Genomic DNA, 10,793 nt, shown 5'->3' with positions numbered 1-10,793 from the left:
AAGCTTCGAAAGGGGAGAGAATGACTGTCTGTCAGATATGAAAGAGGAGGGACTCCAAGGCAGAGTGAGGATGTGTGTGAGGGGTCAGTGGTGACATAGATGAGTTTGAAGGACAGGGAGGAGGTTGGCATTAAAGGAGTGAAGTGTGAGGGCTGAGTTGTAGTAGGGGAGCAGCAAGATGAGGTAAGAGGGGGCAAGGTGGTTGAGTGCTTTAAAGGCTGTGGTAAGGAGTTTCTTTTTGATGTGGAGGTGGGTGGGCAACCACCAGAGGTTCTTGAGAAGTGGGGAAACATGGACTATACATTTTTGTAGAAAAATGATCCAGGCAGCAGAAAGAAGTACGGACTGGAGTAGGGAGAGACAGGAGGCAGGGAGGTCAGGAAGGAGGCTGATGCAATAGTCAAGATAGTATAGGATAAGAGCTTGGATCAACATGGTAGCAGTTTGGAAGGAGAGGAGAGGGAGGATTTTAGCAATGTTGTGAAGGTAGGAAACACCAAGTTTTGGTGACAGATTGAATTATCTGCATACTGATTGTAGTTGAAGCTGTGGGTGTAGATGAGACCCAAAACTGAGCCTCGATGGACCCCCCTCCCCCCATTATCAGAGGGTGGGAGGCAAAGGACGAACCTGTGAAAGAGACTGAGAATGGGCTACAAGAGAAATAGGATAACCAGGAAAAAACAGTGTCAGTGAAGCCAAGATTGGATAAGGAGAAGGTATAGGCCCTTTTTGGGCAGGGAACATGTCTACCAGCTGTCATACTGTACTCTCCCAAGTGCTTAGTTCAGTGCTCTGCACTCAGGAAGCACTCAATATGTATGATTAATTGACTGGGGGTGTTCCACAGAATCAAAGGCAGTTGAGAAGTCAAGGAGAATTAGAATGGAGAACATTGGATTTGGCAGGAAGGAGATCATTGGTGACCTTTGAGAGGTCAGGTTCAACGGTGAGAAGCCAGATTGGAGGGGGTTAAGGAGAGAACTGGAGGAGAGGAAGTAGAGGCAGTGGGTGAAAACTCAAGATGTTTGGAGAGGAACAGTATGAGGGGGATGATAGAGCTGGGGGATCGTTTGGCACAACTCACACTCTTGTCCATGCCAGGTGTGTTCCTGCTGGGGCATGGAGTTTGATGAGCGAGTATTTGGGCAGGGGTGCAGTACTCTATGAAATGCATGTGTGGTCCTTACCCAGTTAGCCAGCCACAGGCAGAACTAAGTCTTAAATCCAAGTCTCCTGATGTCCAGAGCAGTGCTCATTCCACTGGCCCAACAGCAAGGCCAGTTTCAGCACAATGCAAAAGGGAATGTGTAGTTGGTATACAGTAAGGGAAAGCCGCCTGCTTCAACTTCAAAACCATTTTGCACAAATCCCTTAAACTTTAAGTTACTGAACGCTGGCTAACACAACTTTCCATAACAGTGAAAGAGGATTTACTGAAAGTTCAAAATAAGATATTGCAAACCCAGTTCAAATTATCCTGGAACAGAAAACTCAACTTAAACTGAATTGGTAAAAGCCTTTTAACCAAGCTGAACAATTCATTGTTAGAAATGGTATTTGACATATTAAAACAAGAAGTTGAGTATATCAGGAATCAGAAATAAGAGGAGTAGAATCTCATATTGCCTAGGAACTACTGGTTGGAGGACTAATTAGGATTATACACTGAAAGTGTGTAAATTAACCAAATTTAATTATCTGCTTTTAGCCTTTGGAAATAGGCTACAAGATTTTTTTTAGCAAACTTTTTTCAAACGTTATAGACACCCCTCCTTATGCAAGTTACCTCTATTTTTGATTTTGCTTCCAATTAGTTTAATCTTGTCTTAAGGATTTATGTGGAACATCAACTAATTAGGAAGACTCTACCAAAGATAAAATACAAAAATTTTCATGACCAATGCAGTAGCCTTCATATTTGATTAAACCTGACTTACATGCTGTGGTTACAACAAACAAAATATTTTGCATGAGATTCCACTGTGATCCATTTTCCTCTTTCAATTGACCACTTTTTATTTCCCATCCTAACAAAGGGCAGAATCTTTATGGAAATGCAATTTGCTAGTAACGCTGTTTTTAACTTGCACTAGCAAACCATATTACCTTAGTGCACTTGCTTTTTTCTATGAATTGATAACAACTCCCAGGAGGAGTCTATGCTAAGGTACTCCATAAATCTAAAACAGCATAGCCAATTTCGCAAGATTTACCAAAATAACAAACATGTCCCAATTGGCAACTCAGTGAACCAAACTTGAGTCTCTTGAAAAATTGTTATGACTGACCTGCACAAGGGTATTGTCAGAATAATCTCTTGCAGGCTGGTAAGATCTTTCACTACTACATGAATGTTAAGCAAACACACAATACATCACTGAAAATGCCATTCTTTGGCAGTTGGTCTCTGATGTAGTCTATTTCATCTTTCATTCTAGACATTAATCTTTGAAATAAAGAATTGGGCAGGAAAGAATTTGGTCTTTTACCAGCTCTCTCAGGTAATTTCCTCCCTGGGAAGTCAATCTACACACTTTGCACCCCTGTATCCCGCACTTGTGGTGAACCCATAAAAACTACCCAGGATGCCGTGTTTAGCTGACCTTAATGATGTGGGCTTTTAAGAAGAGCTCCGCTCTTATCCAAGAGTAAATGGTTAATTGGGAATTGGCCATGCTTTCTTGGTAGAGCTCTATCCTATGAAACTTTCACATGTCGCTGCAGAAATCCACAACTAGAAAGTTGTGGGGTTTACTTTAGACTATCTCAACTACAGGGCAAAATCCACTTACTGTCCATAGTGCTTCCCAATTCAAAGTGATTATTGATTTCCATCTTTGTATGCTTCATCAGCTCAATTCAGTGAAGTGGAGCAGAATTTGGTTAAACAATTTCTCTCCAATCTTTTACTCTTCCCATCCCCCATGACAGAAATAGCTCTGCAAGATATTTTTTTTCTCTCCATCTAAGGCATCCATAGGATTACTTCTCTAAAGACTGCATCATTCTGTCAATTTGTGGAAAAAACAAAACCCAACGAGTGAACAGTAAAAAATAAAACCGTAAATGCACTAGAATGCCTCTCTGCTATATCAGCAGAAGGGCTATTTCTGAGCCCTTTCCATCTCTACCTCTCAAAAGCGAGTAGTGGAATTAAAGAAGTGAGGTCCAAGAGCCTCATTATGAACCATCAAATGAGATCCCAGCTTATTTAAGTCCTAATGAAGAAGCACTCGTTCAGGACACAGAGGCAATTTGAGTAGCTTACATCCACCCAACTTCTTTGATCATTTTGCCTCCCTGTTGGAGGGGCACCTATTAGCTCCCAGTGAACCTTGCCAGGTGAACTAATGTAGATGATCCCATCTGTAACGTCTCAGCTGGAAGGCTGAGCACTTCCATCAGCAAGTAGCTCCCCAGGTACCTTCCAATCAGCCCTACCCCGGTAAACAATTCATTTGTGTCCATACTTAGGTTCCACATGGAGAGCACCTGAACAGCAAAAAGCCAGCAAGGCACTAAATACCTGAAAGTCATTGTCGAGATAAAGGTGGAAAATCCTTTGATCAGAAAACACTGTTTTGCAGACACTCTGAGGGCACTGAACAGCCAGCTATATTTCAGTGAATCGAACTAGAATTCAAGCTGCAACTGTCTTGGGAAGCCATGAGCTTGTCAAGGTACCAGGATCCAGCCCTCAAAATGTCTGTCAGTACAAAACAGGCAATGTTTAGTTATAGAACTGTAGGTTTTCCATAAAGGGTAATGAGCTGTGTTGGGGGAATGAGTCGGTTCCTGAGAATTCTTCTTTGAACTAGCCATATTTAGGAAGCTGTTAGTTTCAATAATGGCTACTCTACCATTTTGGGGGGGGCGGGCAGACTTGCTACTTTACTAAGGAATATCTCTCATCCCGATGCATGGAAGCCCAAGTGGCAAGTTGGGCTTTTGTTGTTGTTTCTTGTCACGTTTTTAATGCCATAAAATTTTCTGGCTTTTTTTTTGACACGGCTCAATAGAAATGAGATCTGGCACCATTTTTCACTCTTGCAGTTCTGCTACTCCCCCTCTTGCTTCCCAAATGCATTCATTTTCCACAGCATACACACACCTGGCCCCCTTTCTCCCCAGCTATCCAAAACCTTTTTCCTTCCAAAGAAAGAGCTAGACACAGACACAGTTTATAAGCCAAGAACTGAAAACACATCCAGCCCAAGAGAGTTCCAGGGACTACTGAAAGGCATCTCAAATCAATCAGAAAGGCCATTTACAAGCCCAATCAATCAATCGTATTTATTGAGCACTTACTGTGTGCAGAGCACTGTACTAAGCGCTTGGGAAGTACAAGTTGTCAACATATAGAGACAGTCCCTACCCAACAGTGGGCTCACAGTCTAGAAGCCTAGCCATAAGCACCTACTTTTCATTTTGCATGTGGGGTATAAAAAAAGACCAGGGATTTAAGTGGGAGTGGGGAAAGGTATGGGACAGGTTTCAGAGAATTAACAAGCTAGAGAATCACCATTTGGGTTTTTTTCATCCCTGACTAGAAACTGTTGGTTTTGGTCAGAGACCTGGGTAGAGCAAGATTGGAAGTCCAGGTCAAACATCTGTGAAGTGGGCCCTTGAGTCTGTAGTGCAGTTATTCCAAATGGATTTTCCTGGGCTTCCTCTGGAAAAATGTTGCAACTCTCTGGGTGAATAAGCATCTCCCTGGATATAGGTTAGATACTTTGGGAGTTGCATTCATTCTTTCAGGCCACTAGGTTTCAATTTAGCAAATTACCATTCCAGTGTACTAACTAGTGTCCTAGTGACCCAAAATAACAGTTTTCAGAGAATCTTAACTAGTTTTAAACTTTGAAAATGCATGGGTTTCTTGGACACCTCAAAGCTCTACAAGTGGCCACACAACATGTTGTCTCAAGCTCAGTGGCCACAGGAAAAAATATAAACTTTGTCAGCTAAGCAGACACATCATTAAAATGGGAACCCTGACTGAAAACCTCCAATTTCTGAGAGAGAGATAGAGAATGAGCAAAAGTCTGGGTGAACTGGATCTGTCTGTGTGTGTGTGTGTTTGTGTGTGTGTGTGGGGGGAGAATGAGAAAAAGTCGGTGAATTGTGTGTGTGTGTGTGTGTGTGTGTGTGTGTGTGTGAGAGAGAGAGAGAGAGAGAGAGAGAGAGAGAGAGAGAGAGAGAGAGAGAGAGAGAGAGAGAGAGCATGTGCAAGAATGTGGGTATGAATCAATGTCTGGAAATGTGCTAGGCTTCCCACTCTTTTGTGTACTTCCTTTCCTACTAGAGAGCTGCCTGTTCCTAGTCTTCTCTTCCACCCTCCTTTGCTCCTCTTCTTCCTAGCCCTGTCCTGTCTGTCCCCTGATTATTTCCACTCAAGGCTCTACCCATTAATCACCATGTTCTTCTTTCCTACTATTCTCATTCCAAACCTCATCCTGGTCAAGAGTACCATCTGTCTGTACACACACATTCCTCACCATCCATTCTCCCAATACTGCTCTGGCCTATGTAAGCCCCACTCCACTGTAGGCCTCTCTTTCATCTCGGACTTTTCCTACATGTTCACTCCACCTCCTTACCATCAAGACCTGGCTTTTTACCTTCTCTCACTCCCTCCTCCTGACTGACAGGGAAGGGAGTGGGAGGTAAGGTCTATGACTCACTTCCTAATAACCCTTCTGGACCATCTCCCCACTTGCATCACCCACTTTCCTAACATTTGAAGTGCAAGCTATCCTTCTCTACCACCTGCTACAAATCCTAGTTACTTTAGTCTACCATCATTCTAAATCCACCTTTTTTTGGGGGGGGGGGGGGGAATGAGTTTGATGCCTGCCTTGTCTTTCTCATTGTCCTCCTCCCTAGTCCATCACCTTCACTGATTCTTGGAGACTTCAGTCTCAACACTGATGACTGTACAGACACCCCCTACCTCTTCAGCAATTTATTTGATTCTTCTGACTGCCAATGCCACCCTACACTGCCTACTCAGCAACGTGGATCCTCAGTGGATCTCGTATTTACCAAATGCTGCTCTGTCCCTTCATATCACAAACTCTAGTGTCTGCATCTGCAACTCTGAACTTCTGATTTCAGAGCACAACCTCCTAACCCATCATCTCACCCACATCATTTCACCTTCCAAATCTGCCCTCTGACACCTTAGATTGTCAGTACCTCAAAGGCAAGGACTAGGACTTAAATTCTCTATATATTCCCTATGAGCCTACTACAGTGCTTTGAACATAGTAGGTGCTCCCTGAATGATAATCCTGATATCAAACTAAGTGAAAACTGTAAATCCTAGGATTTACGATAGGTCTTTACCTTTGGTTATGTTTAAAGAATAAATTTGATACTGAATCAGGACATGGTCTTCTCTAATGAGATGTTCACAGTGTCATCAGCTGTACATTCAGAAAATACCTTAACAACACTAAGAGAAAGTCATTATCTTTCAAAACAGAGTCCTTTGGTAGTGTTTCACTTGGGGAGATTAATGAATCAGTGGTTAATTGACCATTAGCAAGGCCATCCAAGGGGATGGTAGATGAAGTGGTTGCCACAGGCTATGAGTCCATGAGGGGCTGGGAAAAAGAGGCTTTTAAAGAAATGCAGAAGCAGACAGAGAGGCCAACTTTTCATTTGGCATGCAGGAGCGAAAAACAGGATTGGGCTTTTACAGGAAAACAAATGGGATTTTGAAGAAAGCTAGTGGGCCAACAAGACCAATTTGAGACCTTTGGGGACTACTTGGAAACTCTCAGCTCTAATCAGCCTTACTCATCAGCTTTCCTGTCTTGTCAAAGACCTGGGGTGAGTGAAACCAGAAAGCCAGTTCAAAAAGCATCTTGGGCCAAATAAATAGCTTTGTCCCCACAGCTGAAAACCCATAGGGGGCAATGCTGCCCTCTCTTACCTATGAATTGGTACCTATACATGCAGATAGGGGAAGGAATGCAAGAGAAGGGGGGTTGGGATGCAAGGGAACCTAAGAAACAGGGCCCTGATGTGGGCTCAAGAGTCCCCGAGCATCATTCTACACATTGCACATTGTGTTCTATGAAGTCTAGTTTGGAGCACTAACCTCAGATGGGGAACCCGACATTCACTTTTCTCTACTTTCTCTTAGCCAGACTTTATTACATAGTTTCCTTTGAAAATCACCTTTCCACCAGTTCAGTTTTGGTTTCTCCCCTTTCTAGACTGTGAGCCCACTGTTGGGTAGGGACTGTCTCTATATGTTGCCAACTTGTACTTCCCAAGTTCTTAGTACAGTGCTCTGCACACAGTAAGCGCTCAATACATATGATTGATTGATTATAGAGAGAGCTCTCATCTTCTATTGGCTGACTGCACAGAGCCTCTGTTGCTATTTGGAGTTTCCAGGGATGGGAGTTAGCACAAATAAATCCTTAAAATTGGGCATGAAAAATCTAAAGCCTGTTGGAAAGGCTGTCAAATTTAATTCAGACTTGGGCCCTGGACCTTATATAAAATCACATATGTGTGTGTGTGTATATTATATATATATTATAATCCCAAATAAATCCTTAAATTTGAAGATGACACTTCTAACAGTGAAGTTTATCTATGGCTGAAAATGCCATGTGGGATCCATGGTCCCAGCCATGCTGTGTTTTTGTTTTTGTTTGTTGTTTTTTTATGGTATTTGTTATGAGCAGCAGCATGGCATAGTGGATAGAGCACGGGCCTGGGAATCAGAAGGTCATGGGTTCCAATCCGGGCTCTGCCACTTGTCTGCTGTGCGACCTTGGGCAAGTCACTTCACTTCTCTGGGCCTCAGTAACCTCACCTGTAAAATGGGGATTGAGACTGTGAGCCCAACGTGGGACAGGGACTGTGTCCAACATAATTTGCTTGTACCCACCCCAGCGCTTAGTACAGTGCTTGGCACATAGAAAGCGCTTAACAAATACCATTATTATTATTAATAAGCACTTCCTATGTGTCAAACAAGGCTCTAAGTGCTGGGGGGCAGCTCTGCCACTTGTCTGCTGTGTGACCTTGGGCAAGTCACTTAACTTCTCTGTGCCTCAGTTACCTCATCTGTAAAATGGGGATCGAGACTGTGAGCCTCACGTGGGACAGGGACTGTGTCCAACCCAATTTGCTTGTAACCACCCCAGCACTTAGTACAGTACCTGGCACATAGTGAGTGCTTAACAAATACCATAATTATTATTAATTATTATCATTATTATTATTACAAGTTAATTAGGTCAGACACAAACCCTGCTTTGCCTGGGCCTCACAGTCTAAGTAGGAGGGAGAACGGGTATTCCCATTTTATAGTTGAAGAAATGGAGGCCCAGAGAAGTTAAGTAATTTGCCCAAGGTCACACAGAAAGCAATTGGTAGAGCCAGGATAACAACCCAGGTCCTTCTGACTCCCAGGCCCATGCTCTCTTCACTAGGCCACACTGCTTCTTGTGTTCACACAGACCTATCCTTGATTTTGCCATTGGATCTGTTGTTTGCAGTACCTGATGCTGCTTTTGCTTTGGTCCTATTTGACTCATGGCCCACTCTGACCCCGCTGACCTCCGACCACTCTGATGTTGGAGGACTGTGAGCCCGTTGTTGGGTAGGGACTGTCTCTATATGTTGCCAACTTGTACTTCCCAAGCGCTTAGTACAGTGCTCTGCACACAGTAAGCACTCAATAAATGAATGAATGAGGAGGCCCAGGGGCCAGATTGACCTGATAGCTCAGGGCATTTTACCAGAGAAGTTTTCTGGAAGGACAGCAGGCTTTCAGCTGTGATACCTAATTGTCTGAGGCCTCACTTTACTATGCCTTTAAAATGCTTCCTCTGTCCCAGTTGTTGCTACTTTTCAGTTCACCACACAGCAGTCAGGGCCGGCTCCGGGACACCGACCGCCCCCCCCCATCCCTCGGGTCTAGGGGTGTGGGCACCTGCTGGGAGCCGGGACAGAGAGAAGCAGCGTGGCTCAGTGGAAAGAGCCTGGGCTTTGGAGTCAGTGGTCTTGGGTTCAATTGTCAGCTGTGTGACTTTGGGCAAGTCACTTCAATCAATCAATCATATTTATTGAGCACTTACTGTGTGCAGAGCACTGTACTAAGCGCTTGGGAAGTACAAGTTGGCAACATATAGAGACAGTCCCTACCCAACAGTGGGCTCACAGTCTAAAAGGGCTCACTTCACTTCTCTGTGCCTCAGTTACCTCATCTGGAAAATGGGGATTGACTGTGAGCCTTCTGTGGGACAACCTGATCACTCTGTAGCCTCCCCAGTGCTTAGAACAGTGCTTTGCACGTAGTAAGCGCTTAATAAATACCATCATTATTATTATTATCTAACCCCACCCTGCCACTCGCCTGCTGGATCACAGTTGGGCAAGTTGCCTGACTCCTCCATGGCTCAGTTTTCTCATCTGCAAAATGGGGATAAAATGCCCACTCTTTTAGGTTGTGAGGCCCATCTGGAATGGGGGCTGTGTCTGACTGGACTATTATGCTTTGGCTCAGTGGAAAGCACCTGGGCTTTGGAGTCAGAGGTCATGGGTTCATATCCCAGCTCTGCCAACTGTCAGCTGTGTGACTTTGGGCAAGTCACTGAATTTCTCTGTGCCTCAGTTGCCTCATCTGTAAAATGGGGATTAAAATTGTGAGCCCCCCCGTGGGACAACCTGATCACCTTGTAACCTCCCCAGCACTTAGAACAGTGCTTTGCACATAGTAAGCGCTTAACAAATGCCAACATTATTATCATTATTATTATTTGAGGGGCCTGCCGTCATCTATTCTCCACATTCATTCATTCAATCATATTTATTGAGCGCTTACTGTGTGCAGAGCACTGTACTGAGCACTTGGGAAGTACAAGTCAGCAACATATCGAGACAGCCCCTACCCAAAAACGGGTTCAGGCAGTACAGTTGTGTTGAAGTGAACATAGTTGCTATGCAAAGGAAAGTGAGATTGTTCTAGAACTTTATTGTTGGTGATCCTGTTTTGTTCCAGGACACTGTTGTCTGAGATCCTGTTTTACCCCCTGGATGTTGAGAATTATCCAAAAAGGATGCTGATGGAAAAACCAATTCAGCTAGAAGACTTGATTATTTGTGATCCTGTCTTAACACTGGATGGTGAGTTTGGCCTGTCAGTGACCTGGGTTCCAATCCTGGCTCCTCCACTTGTCTGCTGTGTGAAGTTGGACAAGTCATTTCACTTCTTTGTGGCACAGTTACCTCATCTGGAAAATGGGGATTAAGAGTGTGAGCCCCATGTGGGACCGGGATTGTGTCCAACCTGATTACCTTGTATCTACCCCCGCATTTAGAACAGTACTTGCCACATAGTAAGTGCTTAACAAATATCATTATTATTATTATTAAGTGGCAGAGTCAAAATTGGAACCCAGGTCCTCTGACTCCCAGGCCCCTGCGCTATCCACTAAGCCACACTGCTTCTCAGAGTTGAGTTGTTCCTGGAGAAGCAGCTCAACTAGAAAAAAGCTGACCTTTTCCAGAATCTAAATGGGTTCCTCCCCACTGCCATGCCCAAGCAGTTTGGAAAGCATCTTCCCAACCCAGGCTTTCTGGGCTCCATGCTACAGAAATGAATGAACTCCAGGAAGTCTTAGTGAGTCTCATCTTAGATAAGTGCTGGTGAGAGGGGGAGGGGATCACTCAAAATAATTCCTTTGGGCTGATGGTTATTTTACAAAAAGAACCCAATCTCAAAGCCCTGAAACGGGGTATATCATTAACAGAGAATAGCT

This window comes from Tachyglossus aculeatus, chromosome X1 (assembly GCF_015852505.1).
Source record: "Tachyglossus aculeatus isolate mTacAcu1 chromosome X1, mTacAcu1.pri, whole genome shotgun sequence".
Lineage (NCBI taxonomy): Eukaryota > Metazoa > Chordata > Mammalia > Monotremata > Tachyglossidae > Tachyglossus > Tachyglossus aculeatus.
The sequence above is the reverse complement of the archived record's forward strand: the minus strand, read 5'-3'. Positions refer to the sequence as shown.